This window comes from Scyliorhinus canicula, chromosome 18, assembly GCF_902713615.1.
Source record: "Scyliorhinus canicula chromosome 18, sScyCan1.1, whole genome shotgun sequence".
In the NCBI taxonomy this organism is placed as follows: domain Eukaryota; kingdom Metazoa; phylum Chordata; class Chondrichthyes; order Carcharhiniformes; family Scyliorhinidae; genus Scyliorhinus; species Scyliorhinus canicula.
Window position 1 is genome coordinate 50,073,933 of NC_052163.1, and position 16,029 is coordinate 50,089,961.

Below are 16,029 nucleotides of genomic sequence, written 5' to 3' on the forward strand. Positions count from 1 at the left end.
AGAATTAATTCCTGTGTCCGATCACAAACTTCAACAGATACATGAGGAGATACAGAACAATGCCACTTTGCCCAGAGTAATCCATCACTTGCAGAATGGATGGCCAAAGGGTCACTGTCCACAATACCAGAGTGTACAGTCTGAACAGACCATATTAGATGGTATTCTACTCCGACATGACAGAATTGTCATTCCAGAGAGTATGAAGTCAGAAATGCTAACTAGACTTGACGAAGGTCATCTAGGCATAGAGAAATGTAAATACAGAGCCAGATAATCTATTTATTGGCCAGGTATTAATCAAGACATCACAGACACGATTACTTCCTGTTCCACGTGCGAGAAACACCAAAGTCAACAGTGCAAGGAAAAATTGCAGTAACATTATCACCATGGGTGAAAGTAGGTATCAACCTCTTTTATTCATATGGCAGAGATTACATTTTAGTCATTGACTATTATTCAAATTTTCCAGAAGTCATGAAACTGAATGATCTCACATCCACAACTGTTATTAAGGCATGCAATGACATCTTTGCCATACATGGTGCATCTCAAACCAAAATGTCTGATAATGGTCCGTGTTTTAACAGTTGGGAATGGACTGAATTTGCCACGATGTACAATTTCAGACATATCACCTCAAGCCCTCATTTCCCGCAATCTAATGGTAAGGTTCAGAAAGGCATTCATATAATTAAGCAGTTATTAAGTAAAGCCAGAGACTCACAATCTGATTTCTACCTAGCCTTGTTAACTTACAGATCATTACATCTGACCACAGGATTATCTCCAGCGCAGATGTTGTTTAACAGGAACATCAGAACAACACTACCTCAACTACATATTCCTGATCAGCATGATGTTGTGAAACAACTGCATCATCAATGTCAGAAACAGAAACAGTATTTTGTTCAACATGCCAAGAATCTGAAACCTCTTGAAGTAGATGATAATGTTCGCACCAGACTTCCTGAAGGAGGTTGGTCAGATACTGCTCTCACCTAGATCATATCTGGTAAAAACATCGGATGACGTGTTAATCAGAAGAAATCGCCGAGATCTTCTTCAAGTTAAAGTTCACACACCAGTTTTTCCTGATCTTGATTTACATGAATCTGTTTGAAGAAATGTTGAACAACAACAACATTCTACTTCATCACTGAGCAAGAACATTAAAACTTCTTCTTCACCATTGAAATTAAGAAGATCTACAAGAAGGAGAAGAATGCCAAATCGACTTACTCTATGAACTTTAACATAATTCTAATGTTTGCTGTACTGTGTAAATTTCTCATGTAAATTTTCTTATGTATACACAAGAAAATGTTAAAAAAGGGGGATGTGGTGATCTCTGTATGTAGTAATACTTGATCAGATTATGTTAAACTGGACCAGGCAACTGAACATGAGATGGCCACACTATCAGGACCTATATAAATGTTTATCCACTCTTTCCTTGGGGATTGTGTTTCTGGACTGCAGTACAGAGCGAGAGAGAAGTTAATAGATATCAATAATTATCTTTACCTTATTTAATAGTTTGATCTACAATTATTTGTTTGTTTACTGGTTTAGTATTAAGTAAAAAGAACTCATGAGATTATTTTATATTACTCATTAAATTACTTTATCATTACTGGAAGTCTATGGCTATATTTCAACAACTTAACTAGACAAAAAGAGTAATATATATTATAACATCATAATATAACAGCTTCTTCCTCAGGTGAATGAAGAGGTGGGTTCCACAAGGACATATATCGACAAATTCAATGATGCTTTGAATGTGAGTCTTTGCAGGTAATTAAGTCTTTACGGGTCCAGATCTTGCGACTGGAAAGAGGGATAACACAGGTTAAAGAGGTGTGAATTGTCTCAGGCCAGGACTGTTGGCAGTATTTCGCAAACCCAGGCCAGATGGTGGGGGTAAATGTAATGTGACATGAATCCAAGGTCCCAGTTGAGGCCGTACTCATGCGTGCAAAATTTGGCTATCAGTTTCTGCTCAGCGATTCTACGTTGTTGCACTTCCTGAAGGCCGCCTTGGAGAATGCTTACCTATAGATCAGAGGCTGAATGCTCTTGACTGCTGAAGTGTTCCCTGACTGGAAGGGAACGTTACTGCCTGGCGATTGTCCGCGATGGCTGTTCATCCGTTGTCTGCATGGTCTCGCCAATGTTCTATGCCTCGGGACATCCTTTCCTGCAGTGTATAAGGTAGACAACGTTGGCTGAGTCGCACAATCTCTTTCCAGGAGTTGACACGTGGTTCTTCCTCTGTCTGAGCCAGCAGGTATATTGCCCAGGTGAGTGCAGAAACAGGAATTATTTTCATTTCCTCTGTCTGAACTGCGCTCTAGCATTCAGACAGGTGTCTCTCTTCTGGTGGCTCTGTGGAAGGGTCTCTGTGTGGGCCTCTTTATTAAGGGGGTTTCTGTGGGGGGCGGGTCTCTTTATTTAGGGTGTCTTTGTGGGGTGTCTCTTTGTTTGGGGTCTCAGTGGGAGATTTATGTATTTAGGGGGATTCTGGTGGAGGGAGCAGTGGGGAGTAGGTGGGTCACCCCAGTACTGGAGGGAGGGAGGTGTATTGGTGTTGGATGTGACCCTGAAAACCCCGGTGGGGGATGCTGAATTGCACTGCAATGGAGGGGCGGGGAGTTGAATTGCATTGCTGGTGTCAGGGGGCCCAGCTGCGGGACCTCATTATCGTATCATTGGCTCAAAATGGCAGCCCAATAGTGGGATTCCCTCTGGAATTTGCATGGCTACAGATTGGGACTCGTTTCCTGGTTTACACTCCCAGCATGAATGCAAATCAGGTACAATTCAGCTCCAGCGGGAGAACATTGGGCTGGAGTCTCCGATTTTGGGGCTATATGCGAAGGATCCGTGGCATTTTATGTGGGAAAAATCGTCGGGGCCCCAGCACCGATTCTCAGATGGGTAAGGGGCTAGCAGCCATGCCATGTAAAACGCAGGGCCTTCCCGATATAAACGGCTGGAGAATTGTCAGGTCTTTGGCTGTGCATGCGCACGGCTACGACCTGCAGCGGTCGGCCGTACAACATGGCGCCTGCTGCGCGCGGACCCAACCTGCTAAATAATGCCCCCCTGGGCACCTCCTCGCCGCCCCCGGGCCACCCCCAACAAGTCTCTCCAGCCCTCGCCTTAGTCCCCCCCGGCCAGCAGCACGGTTTCCGCCTGACTGTGGCGGCACTGGACGCAGTCAGCAGCCACCACTCCGGGTTCCTGACCGCTGAGACCACACGTGCCCCGCGCCGTCAGGAACTCAGCCCATCAGGGGCGAAGCATTGGGGGAGGGCCTTCAGGTAACATCGTGTGGCCGTCCCAACGGCGTGTGGCATACTCCTGGATGATACCATTATAGAGGGGACGGAGCATCCGAAAACAGGTGCCGCCCCAATTCGGTCGTAAAAAGGGATTCTCCGCCCAATCGGCGATTACGAAATTGCCGTTGGCAAGTGGAGAATCCTGCCCATAGTCTCCCAAGTGGAGAATCCTGCCCATAGTCTCCCAAGTGGAGAATCCTGCCCGAGTTCTTGCCTTTCCTTAGCTTTTTTTTTGGCACGCATTAATTATTTGAGAAAAGATGCAGTTTTATGCCTCATTAGATTTCACAGATCTTTACATACGCCAAATTACCCATAGGAGAGATAAGTTATATAGGTAGAACTGGCAGATATTTTATTCACACAAAACTGCAACAAGATGAAATGCCAATTAATTTGTAGTCTGCCCTTGACTGACACGTGAATACTAGTCGGTACATTTATCTGGACAATTTAATTTAACATCTCATTCGAAGGATAATATTGCTGATGTTCAAGCATTCTGTCAACCTCACTGGGGCTGGGATCTTCCGGCCCCGCCAACGGTGAGCATCATCGTGGGCAGGATGGGAAAACTTGTGGAGATATTACAAGCCAACCAAGTTTTCCTGCCCCACCCTCGACAATGCCCAACGGTGTCCTAGCAGGAAAGTCCCACCCAGAGTACCAGCCTGGGTCAAGGCTTCCCAAGCTGTGGGTCACAGCCTCCAGTGGGGTGTTGAGATGGGATTTGGGATCACAAGCTTGGAGGCAGCAATGGCTGGCGTGCAGCTCGGACTGAGTGCTAGCAGCAGCAAAGCCCGGATATTTTTTTTCTAATGGTGGCAGTGGCCTAATGGACAAATCTTTGAGTTCCGATTCCTGCTGCAAGAACAGGTTGTAATAAAAGTAGATGTGTGTTTAAACAATAAAATCCTGCATGTCTGGACACTTCTCAAAACTCTTAACCTCACTCCCCTCTGCATTCAGCAGCTGATGCCCACCCCACCCCAACTCTTAGACCCTCAACTTTTCACTCAGAGTCACATGTCATGCAGGGCTTAAAATGGGGTCAGAATGGGTAAAAAAGTTAGGGCTTCAGATTATGTGCTCAAATCCTGAAGTCAGGCTTGTATTCATAATCTTTTTGACTTCGAGGTGAACAGGCTTTCAACTGAGCCAGTGAAACGCAAGAAGAGCTGTCAAAAGGAATGCAAAGTCCTGAGGAAACTGGTGCACTTTCAATTATTTTAAAGAAACTCGAGTTAGGGAGAAATCTGTTGGCACAGTGTAACATAGGCATTTATCTAAATTTGGAATAACAATGTTCACAACTATTACACAAATGAAACTAATTATTGATACGGAGAGGGCCCTTCCTCATTGGCTGCCAATAGTGTAACACTACAAAGTGATAGTTCATAAAAAATTATTGATACCGTGATGCAGATCAAACAATACTTTATACTGGGAGAAAGTGTAGTTTAAAATGAATTTGAAAAATATCCTGTTTCTACATCTGAAAAGGGCACAGCAATTTACCTCTGCCTCATGGATTACAATGAGAAACAGATGGTTGCTTGCTGAAACATAACATAGTTCCAATACACTGCTCCAACTGTTCCAGTGCTGTAGTTTCCAAATCACTCCCGGGATTCGTACTGATGTACTAGTGGATGAGAGCAGCTGCAATGAGAAGCTGCATGTCTGAAAGGTGGTCCACTCCAGCTCATACCAAGCTAGCAAAAGTTTTCTGCTGGATAGCCCCGTATTTTCAATAATTTATGGTCCCAGGGGAAGATGAGATCCAAGTTTAATGGAGTAAAAGTGATTCCTCACTATCTAATCTCCATTACGACATGTGCCAGTTAATATACTTGGTCAGAGTGTAAAAGATGTACTTACGTTTCCCCTCTCCTCCTAAATGTTGTGAGATGGTCAGATCAGTGAGGCCCTCATTTTCTATCTTGGCCAAATGTCCGGTTGCAGTGAGTGCTGCCAGGTTGTTTGATCTCAAGAAAGTATCGTGACAGAGGCAAATTTACCAAAGAAGAAGAGGGACAGTTCCAGCTGATTTCTTTGCTTCTTAGGCTGGATACAACACAGCCAGTCGTCGTGGCCACCTCAACACAGGCCGCAAATCAAGCCTGGTGCCTTTGTGTCTCAATCTGGGCAGTCCGTTTTGTCAAGTTTTATTTTCTTTGTAGACTGTTGCTGCGATTGTACGAACTGAAAAAAAAATCATGGCAGCAACATGAGAAAGTCCTTGAACAGTCAGAGTTTGACGTTTTTTTAAAAAAACTTAGCCAAATGGAACTGCCAACCTGATCTTTAATGGAGATCAAACGTTCAGGTATTTCTTAATTATAAATGTCAAGCTGAACGGAGAACCCATTTATATTCAAGCTGCTAATTTACTTTGGTAGTGAGCAAGCAGCTGTGAATTTGTAGTGGTCACCAAAAAGCAATATTCTCATGAGCTGCAAGTGAAACCTTGGGTGCACATCTAATCTTTGTGCCAGGGTTGTCATTTCATCCCCTTGGCAATGTCCATCCATCTGAAGACATTGATTTAGACTCTTGAGCATTTCTATGGTCCTACATCCCTCGTTCTTCTACTTGACCATCTTTCCTGTGGGAGTCCAAACAGAAAGATTTAGATTTTCCATCCAAGATCAGGAATCCAGTGTCCCGATCATTTCTGGGTGCTGACCCTACCCTTCACCAGTATGAGTGATGCAACACACTTGTCAAATGGTAATTTCCTCATTAGCCCAGGAGAAAATTCGGTGTCCAACCTGTGACATTATGGGAAATGTTCAGAATACAAAGGGTTAATGTCATTTCATAATTAACCACTAGATGGAGCTAGATGCAGAATTATATAAGCACTGACTCACAGACTTCTGGGAGAAGGCTGGAGAGGAGAGCATAGGAATAGTGAGAGAGACCAGAGTACAATTACAGGTAGAGTGTAGAGACTAGTGTTAGTTGAGTGGTTGAGGGTGTAGATTACTAGATTATTGTTTACTATAGGAATAAGTAGTTCAGCTTTAATAAGTAGTGTAAATAAATGTTAGCTTTGTTAATGAACTTTCAATCTTCTGTGGTCTTTGTGAACATTACAACATCCATTCTGATAACAAGAATCACAAAGAACACCACACAATCAATGGTGTCGGCACGGAGGTGGGCAGGAAGGATGAGCGACAGCCATGACTGGGCTTGTCACTCACCGATGACAGGACTCAAATGGGTGAAGATCGGGCTGGCGCTGTGAAAAGGACAGGGATGGCACCAGGATTTTAAGACGTTTTGTTGGACGTCATCACTCAGCAGTGAGAAACTACCTATCTGGCATTTGGCAGATAGTTCTGCCCTCATCCCTTGCCTAAAAAGTCTGAAAGGGTGTGACTGAAGAGAGCAACCAGGGTGAAGGTGTCAAGGAGTATGGGGAGAGTGCAGGAGCATGGTGTTGAGATAGAGGATCAGCCATGGTCCTATTGAATGGTGGAGCAGGCTCAAAGGGCCAAATGGCCTATTATTGTTCCTATTTAAAAAAGAAAAAATCCAATTAAGAGGCAATTTAGTGTGGCCAATCCACCTATCCTGCACATCTTTGAGTTGTGGGGATGAAACCCATGCGGACACCGTGAGAATGTGCAAACACCACATGAACACATGGCCCAGGGCCGGGATCAAACCTGGGTCCTCAGCGCATTGAGGCAGCAGTGCTAACCACTGCACCACTGTGCCACCTTTGCTCCTATTTTCTACAGATGTGCCAAAGAGAGCATCCTATCCAGCTGCATCACAGCCTGGTATGGCAACTGCTTGGCCCAAGACTGCAAGAAGCTGCAGAGTGTGGTGAACTCAGCCCAACGCATCACACAAGCTTGCCATCCTCCCACTGATTCTGTCTATACCTCCCGCTGCCTCAGGAAGGCAGACAACATTATCAGAGACCCCTCCCACCCAGGCTTTGCCTTCTTCCAGACCCTTCCACTAGGAAGAAGGTACAGAAGTATGAAGACCTGCACAACAAGACATAGGAATAGCTTCTTCCCCACAGCTACTAGACTCCTCAATGACTCCCCCTCAGACTGATCTTTTCCCTGTAAGAACACTATTCATGACGCCATATGCTGCTCTTGCTCATGTATTTGCTTTGTTTGGCCTCTTGCTCCACACTGTAACCAATCACTATTTGTCGATGTACCATTTGTCAATGTTCTCTGTCGATAATTATTTTTTGTCCACTATGTACGTACCCTTGGCTACAGAAAAATACTTTTCACTGTACCTCAGTACATGTGACAATCAAATCAAAACAAATCTAATGTGCTATGTTAGTAGTTGCAGCATTGCAAGGAGGACACGGGTACAGAACTGCAAGAGGTTCAATGACTTGATAGGATTTGGAAAGGTGAGAGCAATGCCTGAGTGACAGGCCTTTAACTCACATCAGCATGGACGTGAGCTGAGAAGATTGAGGAGAGGCAGGTGGAGACAAAGGTATAGTGATAATATCACTGGACTAGTAAGCCAGAGGCCCAGGATTATGCCCTGAAGGCCTGGTGGAATTTAAATTCAATGACTAAATCTGCAATTGAACGCTAACCAATAGTAATGGTGATGATGAAACCATCAGTGATTGTCATAGAAATTCATCTGGTTTACCAATATGATACAGCGAAGGAAATTGGTCATCCTTACCTGGTCTGGTCGACATGTGATTGTTATGGCACGGCAGGTGGTAAATGCCAGGCTGCCCGAAAGACAAACATGAAACAGATACCAGAATGATTTTGCAAGTTGTATATTATGAGGAGGCTTTCTGAAGTCAAGATAAGTAACTCTCAGACCAATTGTGATGATTTTATATTAAAGTTAAACATTTGTTAAAATGAAGAAAACTTAAAACACACGAACACCTTTACATGGTTAACTGTACTTTCCACACATTTCCTAAAAGATCTTGGGCAGGATTGTCCATTAACCAACGTTGAAATCGGGAAAGGCGATTGGGTGGAGAATCGGTTCCGATGCCGAAATCGCGGCAGGCGTTGATTTGATGCCAAATCGCAATGTTCCAACACCTTGACACGACGTCAATGCATTCCACAATGCATGTACAGCAGACACTGTTTGTATGCGTAGCATTAGCGGGCCCGACCTGGTATTCTTCGGGGCCTCTGCGATTCTCTGTCACCGATGGGCTGCGTTCCCGACGCGGTCCATTTGTGCTTTTGAAAATCGTGAAACTGCCGTTGCGTCTGCTGAGGGGGAAAGAGGACATACGGAAGGTGTGAGCATCACCACAGTGTGCTGACAGTTGTGCCGCTGGCTGGGGAGCTTCTGCCAGGGCCGAGGGGAGTAGGGTGGGTGGTCAGGAGGTGCACTGTGGGGTCGGGGAGGACGAGCACAAAGCACCATTGCCACAGCCAACAGTGCAGCCAAACAGCTGCATACAACGCTAAGAGCCCACTTTGAACTTAGTGCCATGGGTTGTATAGATGTCCCCCCCAGGGCACTCCCTTGGGTGCCCTCTGGCCCCAGCCGACCCATCAGCTGTATGGGCATGCTTCAGCACAACCAATGCCACCTTGTTGGCTAGGGTGTGTCTGTGTGGGGACTGAAATGTGTATATGCGGCTGCAGCTTGTCAGCCTCCCGAGTGTCAGCCTCTGACCCGGTGAATCCCGTACCCATTTTCATTGGAATCGATTGTGTTCAATGCAACACCAGTGCTAGCCCCTCAATGGTAGCGGAATCAGTCCAGGTACGGCGCCGGTTTATCTGTCGTAAAAGTCCACGGATTCTGCTTTGGCGTCAACACTTAGGGCGCGATTCTCCACCCCCACGCTGGGTGGGAGAATAGCAGGAGGGCCCCCCGACATTTCTCACGCCCTCCCGCTATTCTCCCCCCCCACGCCTGACCCACGCCACGAATCGCCGCTCGCCGTAAAAAACGGCGAGCGGCGATTCTCCGAGGCCGATGGGCCGAGCGGCCGGCCCTTCACGCCTGTTTCACCACGGCAGCAAACACACCTGCTTGCTGCCGTCGTGAAATGGGCGCCAGATGCCCGTTTGGGGCATCTAGAGGCCCGATTGGCACGGGAGCACCACGGCTGTGCTCGGGTGGGGAAAGGCCCGCGATCGGTGGCCACCGATCGTCGGGCCAGCGTCTAAAACAGACGCACTCTTTCCCCTCCGCCGCCCGGCAAGATCAAGCCGCCATGTCTTGCCGGGCGGCTGAGGAGAAAGACGCCAACCTGCGCATGCGCGGCTGATGTCATCGGCTGCGTCAGCCGTCGTGACGCTTGACGTGTGGCCTTGACGACCGTCAAGGCCGCGCCGCCGTGACGCACAGGCCGTGCTCCTAGCCCCGCCCGGGGGGGGGAGAATCGGCTCCGGAAGTGGCCGTGAAGGCTGCCGTGGGTCACGGCCTGACCCATGGCAGCCTTTACGATTCTCCGCATTTGTGGAGAATCTCGCCCAAAGCCTCAGAAACGCAGAAACGGAGAATCCCACCCCTTGGCTTAACTAAACTCAGAAGTAAAACGCTTTTTGATGGCAACAACCCTTATGGATTTTCCAATCTATAAAATTCCAATAACTTTACCAAACAACACCCTGCTGCTCCAGGATGTTTTCTGAGAGTGACAGAAAACTGGTGTCCACAGGTCTGGCTTCATCCACACTCCACATTGTTCAAAATCGCACCAGCCACCACACATACCAATTAACTTCAATGTTTCCTTAAATCTGCTGTTCTCTTTTGATCTTACCCTCTATTGTTTTCTACAATCCTTCAGAAGTTCCTTTTCTCTGAATTGATCATCCCCTTTTTCTTTACTCTATGGCTAGTATGTTTTAAAAGTAAATTTACACTATACTGACTCATCAACTGACAATCTTCCAATTATATATTTTTCCTTTGAACTACCGCAGTCAACTTAAAAGCACATCTTTTCTCTGCCTAATGTAAAATTCTCTAAATAATGATGCAGCTTTCTTATGCATCATTCTCCACTTGTCACGCATGGGAACTCCACCACCCCAGCAGGTTCCCCTACAAGTGACACACCATCCTGACTTGGACCCACACTGCCATTCCTTCACCATTGCTTCATCATAATCCTGGACCTCACTTCCCAACAGCACTGTGGGTGTACCTGCACCAGATGGACTGAAGTGGTTCAAGGCTCAAAACCACTGAATCATAGACAATTAGGGATGGACAAAAATGTTGGCTTTGCCAATGGTGCCCGGATCCTGTGAAATAAAAAAAAGTAGCGTGCGCACAACACTAAAGGGATAGCTGAAAAAGCTAGCAATATACCAGATCTGCATGACCTGACACCCACATGCTGGACATTGCATGGGCACCATCATGCCAGGTGTTTGGCCATGACGAGACACATAGGAGTGCAGAGCAACATCATTTTGTAGTTTCAGGTGAAGGAAGTGGATGCAATACCTGACCAGTGTGCACTGTGGCGACATGACCGTTGTCACCTTTGGGGTTTGTTGTATCAATATACCTATTGAGTTGTCTGAATTCTTATCATTATCTCTCACTTCTTCTGTTTCCTATGAGGCCAATCTTAGTGATGCAACAAAGTAGTCCTGCATACACAGAACCAACCTGCTCAGCAAGGGGAGTCCTCACAGAGCCTGCAATGTAACATCAAAATATCCATATCAACCACGAATGCAGGCACACGAATTTCAGTTGTGCCTTATTCAAGATTAGAGTGGGAGCAATGGGTGAGAAGCGTATCACCAATGAGCAGGAGGAGGCGGAGTCAACTGTGGGCAGTGGCCCTCAGCATGCGGAAGACAAGCACAGCTATGCTCTCCTAAATGGAGTCACGGGGTCTTGGGTGTCATGCACAAGAAGGATCTTTCGGGAGCATCAGAAGCGGATATGTTCTTGATTGTCAGAGATCCCTAAGGCATTGAAGAGTGAAGGGAAGTCAGTGGCGGAATCCATGCTGTCAAGAATATTTAATTCACAATCTATCTGCTTTAGAATATAGCTTTCAGTTTTCGAAATAGAATCATAGAGTTTACAGTGCACAAGGAGGCCACCGGCTCTGGGAAAGAGCAACCTAGTTAAACCCACATCTCCACCCTATCCCGTAACCCAGCAACTCCACCTACCTCAAGGGCAATTTAGCATGGCCAGTCCACCTAACCTGCACATCTTTGGACTGTGGGAGGAAACCGGAGAACCCGGAAGAAACCCATGCAGACCCATGGTGAGAACGTGCAGACTCTGCACAGATAGTGAGCCAAGCCGGGAATTGAACCTTGGACCCTGGAGCTGTGAAGCAACTGTGCTAAACACTGTGCTACTGTTTAAAGTAGGTTTAAAGTAAAAGATTACACATAAATAAATGGGGACATCTTGTTGAGAAACTGCTAAGTAACTCTGAAGTACATGTAATTCAAACAAAAAAGTCAATTTAGTTAAAAGCTAACGTGTATTTACCTTGCAAACTCAGGGAGTGTTGCAAACATGTCAACAGTGGATGGCCCATTCTTAAAGCTGAGCTGTAGCTGAAGGATCTCCATTTATTTGCATTATGAATGGAATTTCCAGATGATTATGAAAGCTTATAAAACTCAACAAACATGAAGATGTCTTTGTGAGTCAGAGAGCCGAGAGAAAGGGCAATCGCATTTGTTAGCAATATGAATGATTTATCTGGATCTCAGACTCAAAGGGAAGTTTACAAGCAATGTAAATTGGGAAGGTTTGTAAAATCCATTTACTTCAGAACACAGAAGAATTTTTATGTTAGGGTTAATTGGATTGTATTGGATTTGGATTTATTTGTTGTCACGTGTACCGAGGTACAGTGAAAAGTATTTTTCTGCGAGCAGCTGCTCAACAGATCATTAAGTACATGAAACAAAAAGGAAATAAAAGTTTTTTTTAAAACATAAAGGTCTGTTTGAGGACACCCCAAAACATGCCAAGTCGCCATGGAGGTGCACTGCTGGAGATGAGAGGTTATTTTGTTTAATTTATTTGCTTGCTTTCTCCAAAGGTAGTTTAGTTGCAGTTAGAGCTCTGGTACTCTGCAGAAGACTGGGTGAAAATAGACAAAGCCAATGGGTATTAATCAGGCCAGTGGTTATGCTGAGGAAATACTAACTTCCTCCTTCCACATGGAATTCAGGTGGGGACCTGACCTCAGTTTGGATTTCACAAGGAAATAGCAGCTGGAAGTTTACTCAAAAAGTGACATTTGGAAAAGAAAATGTCAGTCTTTTGGCCATTTGATCAGCGCTGAAAAGTTATAGAGATATCGAGAGTGAAGTGGAGGGCAGCAGAAAGAATGGTCAATCAATTTATAGTTGCATGATGGACGTCACCAAGTGGTTGCAGGCGAGCTACAGTGGATGTGTGATGATGGTACAAGACAGCTGAGTGTGACGCACTGTGACAACAGATCTTCTGGTCGGAGTAGCTACAATCAAGACAGAGGGACTGGCCTGTGTATGCTCAGCATGGCTAGTGAATAGCTATCCCCATATCCTCGTGCACCATTTGGGGCACATTTCTGCTGTACTAGGCACACATTTTACATGCGACTCAGAGTACAAGAGAAAACATAATTTGCACAGAAACTATGGAGTACCAAATGAAAATTAACAATCAGCTTTCATTGCGTACTGCAAAGAGTTAAGTGCAGTCCTTGACCAAGTAAACACTACAAGTGCAAAGTTTTATGAATTACGCTGAGTAAAGTACGCGAAAGCAATTATTTGACATTCTTTATCCATTGTCACACCACACCTCACACCTTTCACTGAACTGACTGTCTCCTAAATGTGAGATTTGGTCCTCGGCGCTGTGAGGCAGATGTGCTAACCACTGCACCACTGCGCCACCAATATGAGGTTCTCAAGAGTTTAAGAGTTTCAACTGCTCAAATGGCCATGGTTCCTACTACAAATTGCTAATTGCCACAGAATATTTGCATATAATTCTAGGTTGCCTTGACATAAAACAATGCAGAAAAGAAAACAGGATTGCTGAGAGGCCGACAGAACCAGAATTTATCTTGGTTGCAGCACAAGGTGCTTTATTATGGACATCTGTAGGAAGTAAATTAGCTCCCAAGTGATTTCTCTTTTCCCTCTCTCCATGGCCTGCAGCCATATTTTATATAGACACTGACTTTTTAACTCCATAAATTGATTTGAGTATAAGTGGACTTCACCTACGTAAGGCAAAGAACAGCATTGCTCTGAAAAGTAGAGATGATTTTTGTCGACCATATTAAAGTAACAAATCTCAGAGAGGCATGAAGCTTCTATATTGAGAATGATGTCTTGGTATTCCAAACATTCACTATTAAAACTGCCACTGAGATACGATTTGTTCCACGATAGACCTGATACAGCCTGACTGATTGGTTTTATTAGTGGTGGCTGGATAAATAGTTTGATTACACCCAAGGGTCGAGATTTTCCGGAAAAATTTACAAGTGCTGGAGCGAGCAGGAATTGTCTCGAGTTTCCCGGCGCTCAGCCTAGCAAGGCCAGCAACACTATTCAAATGTTAATTGATCCACTTAACGAGGCCTCACGGGCTTCTTGGCCCAAATGCTGGCTCACTGGCTGATTCACCGGGACTGCGATCGCCAGCCCCCCGTTAACAAGATAGAGCAGCACTTAAGCTGCACTTGCCCAGCAAACCCCAGCCAACTTGTAACAATGGCACCGAGGAGACCAGCCCCAAGATTCGGGAATGCTGACCTGGGGAGACTCCTGGACGTGGTAGAGGCTAGGAGGGATGTCCTGTTCCCCCTAGGGTCCCAGAGAGTGGGCTACAAGGCAGCCAGTGCTGCCTGTGACGAGGTGGCAGCAGAAGTCAGCTCGGGCAGTGTGAGCAGGAGGATTGGTCTCCAGTATCGGAAGAAGGTCAATGACCCACACTGGGCAGCATGAATGAGTAGACATCAAAGTCCCACCTTCCAACCCCTCAAAGGGCCATCCCCCTAGGTGGCCCCCAATCCTGCCTCCATCCCCGTCACCCTTCAATCCTCCCTCCACCCCAACCATCCCTTCACAACCCCCCCCCCCCCCCCCACCCACCCACCCACCCCACACAACTCTGAGCCACGCGTGTGGATAATGATTCCTTCCCTGTGTCTCCTCAGGAAAAGCTCTCCCATAATGGGCGGGAGAGTGCCCAGACTGACGATGGGGTGCTGGACATGAGAATCCTCACATTCTTCAAGGAATGGGCCCTGAAGGTGACCGGGGTGGCTGAGGACAGTGCAGTCACCCACGCTCCACCCAGAGGACCTTCAAATGTGAATTGTGATTGCCTTACTGATTGACCCATCCCTCCCACTGACCACATGCCCATTCGTCCGCAGGTCCAACAGCCGACGGCGGCGGCCCATCCAAGGCGGCACCCCTCCTGACCCCAAGGAGAACACTTCGGAAGAGAGTTCCAAAGATGCAGCTGTTATAGTCGCGGCATAGCTGTCATCCCTACACTCCACCAGCACTGATACACACCCCTTGGAACTCCCAGGCGAGGCAACAGTTGGAGGTCTGCTGAATCCCTGGACCCAGCTGGGCCCCAGCCGGATGCTGAGCCTCTGGATTAGGATTACCCAGAACTGATGCAGGCAATAGGGTGCGGCCGGGACATTCAGAGGGAGATATCAGCATCACTCCAGCAGATCCATAGCCGATTGGAGGAGTCGATTGGAGGAGTCTCAGAAGCTACAGGCGCAGGAAATGACGCTGGCAATGCTTGGCCTCGAGGCCAACACTGCTAGGGCGGCGACCGCAATGGAGAGCCTGGTGGACGACGTCGCCACCATGAGTGAAAGTGTCCAAGGAATCATTCAGTTGGGGCGGCCATGGCTGAGGGTCCCGGCAGTATCTCTGGCTGACCTTGATGAGGTTCTGCGGGTCGTGTCCCGCTCTCAGATGGGAATGGCCGAGGTGCTGCAGAGCATGCCCCAGTCACTGAGGAGCATCACCAAGGGTGTCGACAATGGTGTTGACCATGGGGAACCGCCAGTGCTGGCAGAGCCAGATGATGCAGGGGCAGCCGGGCTCGAACCAACTGCCCCTACATCCCAAGGTGAACCCCAGGGCCCGATGGGCACTGACTGAGAGGATGGGGGCGCTGAGTGTCAAGTCGGACCCGTCCCATCGGGCAGAGAAGGTGGCCACCAGCTCTCTGATGAGGCCGCATCTCAGGGTCAGTATACGGGACAAGGCGGCACGAGAATGCATGTGCTGTTGACAAGTGAGCCGGGGCCCTCTGGTCCCAGAGCCCCCAGGGGACACCCACCAGGGGTATCGAGGGCCATGGGGCGAGGTAAGCAGCTGGCTGTCTCCACCTCAGAAGTGCATCCTTGGGAAACACCAAGACGTAATGGTAGAGCTAGGAGGGCCAGGCACGTTGATTATCACTGAGGCCATCATGAATGGGGGAGGGGGTGGGGGTGGGGCGGTAGGTAGGGCGTGAGGAGGGAGTGGGGTTGGGGGATGGGCGGGGGGGGGGGGGTTCGGGTGGGTGGCACTATCGAGAATGGGGTATTGTACTACAAATTAAACAACTTTTTGCACACCCATTATGATGCCTCTGGCACTTTCTTCCGCAATGCGGGCTGACCCCTGGATCCTTTGCCCCTCTCACCCCTGGATCC

At 47.2% G+C, this 16,029-nt stretch overlaps 1 long non-coding RNA gene across 1 annotated transcript; it reads right to left on the minus strand.

Annotated features, from left to right (window-relative positions):
• Positions 1-1,000: 1,000 nt before the first annotated feature.
• On the minus strand, positions 1,001-6,862 carry LOC119952827. The gene is made up of 4 exons (XR_005457895.1): positions 5,657-6,862; positions 5,238-5,561; positions 2,062-2,206; positions 1,001-1,118 (listed from the first exon to the last, which is right to left on the minus strand). It is a non-coding gene; the product is annotated as an uncharacterized LOC119952827 (long non-coding RNA).
• Positions 6,863-16,029: the final 9,167 nt, after the last annotated feature.